This window comes from Austrofundulus limnaeus, unplaced genomic scaffold (genome assembly GCF_001266775.1).
Source record: "Austrofundulus limnaeus strain Quisiro unplaced genomic scaffold, Austrofundulus_limnaeus-1.0 Scaffold1300, whole genome shotgun sequence".
NCBI classification, from domain to species: domain Eukaryota; kingdom Metazoa; phylum Chordata; class Actinopteri; order Cyprinodontiformes; family Rivulidae; genus Austrofundulus; species Austrofundulus limnaeus.
This window is the reverse complement of record NW_013953702.1, coordinates 44088-45590: the sequence shown is the minus strand read 5'-3', so window position 1 is coordinate 45590 and position 1503 is coordinate 44088. Positions and strand designations below refer to the sequence as shown.

Below are 1503 nucleotides of genomic sequence, written 5' to 3'. Positions count from 1 at the left end.
GTGTATATATTGATATATGCCCTCCATGTATTTATCCATTTTTTTGAGGTGAGTTGACTGATGTTGGGTGTGTGGTCCTGTGTTTTGTTGGTGTAAATTTAATATACTTCTAATCGCTATTTCAATCTTTCCAGTTACTTCTCTCTCTGTTTTTCTCTCTTTCTCTATTTTCTCTTCACTTAAAAAGGTCACTGATGATGAAGAAATAAATAAACTAATAATATTTGGTTTTGTTTTCTACTGAAGTGACAAAAAAACCTGCTGACTCATCATTTTCTGTTTTACACTCAAACTGACCTGAGCTACCTGTAGCTCACCTGGATGTGAGGAGGGTTTGTTCACATCAGGACTTTTCTTTAAATCTTGCATCTTATTTTATTGTTTTTTGATTCTAAGATGTTGCTGCTGGTTTCTAATCTTTCTTGTAGGTTCTGTTTCTCTCCCTTTTTTTTCTTTTGTAATTTTTGTCTGTAACTTGTGGTCAGTTTGTGTTTACTGGTAAGATTACAGTTTCTTACTTCCTTTTTAAACCATCCTCTTTTATTTGAACGGTTGTTTCTCTGCATCTGTTGATTTTATTTATTAGAAATAAACATTAAGTGTCTGTCAGTAAAATATTGCAGGATTGAAATGAAAGCTGTTTTTTCCGTCTCGTTTATAGAAAAGTTTCTCTTAAGGGGGTTAATTTTGTGGATGAAATGGAGACTTACGGTCAAACAGGAGGAAGTTGTGAAGTTAAAACAGGAAGTTTTGCAATTTTTCCACCAGATGTCTCTTTTTGTATACTCTCGGCTCAGTTTGGTGACAAACATCTGAGAGACGAGGAACTCAGGATGAGATCTGAAAACATCTTCTGGAGCTTCATGGTGCTGCTGGCAGGTAAAGATTATTCTATTTCAATTTACACAAAAGATTATTTTATTTCACTGCTGCCACATTTAAAACACAGTTAGGAAAATCTGTATTTTTTAACTGTTTCTGCTGCAGAACCTAAAGTTTATTAAAATGTTAAACATTTAGGAGGAAACGTGTTTTTTATTGAATATTTATTGTAAGTATTTGAACTAAGCTGTTGATTAAAACACATTTATTATTCATCATTATTCTAACATCAGATGTTCCTCTACTATAACTGAAGTATTTCTGGTAAATTAAGAATAAATAAAGAATCATGTCCTCATCACTCCTCATAAAGAACTTTTTAAAGTTTTAATTAGAATCTTTCATTTAAAACAAAAAGCCTTTAAATGGATCCATAATTAGTTGTAACACTGGACTGTATTTGATAAACATTTACTTCATCTGTAAAACAAAGACTAAAAATACTTTACGCTAGTTGGTTTTTATAATGTATATGTTCACACATGTATCTATCTATCAATCAATCAATCAATCAATCAATCAATCAATCAATCTATATATCTATCTATATATATATATCTATCAACTCTATCTATCTATCAATCAATCAATCAATCAATCAATCAATCAATCAATCTATAT

The 1503-nt window shown here is 30.8% G+C and overlaps 1 long non-coding RNA gene across 1 annotated transcript in view; it reads left to right on the top strand.

The window, feature by feature from the left end:
- LOC106534898 (uncharacterized) overlaps positions 1–881 on the top strand; it is an 11760-nt gene extending 10879 nt beyond the window's left edge. Inside the window, exon 5 of the long non-coding RNA XR_001312400.1 lies at positions 798–881. This is a non-coding gene — a long non-coding RNA (uncharacterized LOC106534898). The remainder of the gene's footprint in view (positions 1–797) is intronic.
- Positions 882–1503: the final 622 nt, after the last annotated feature.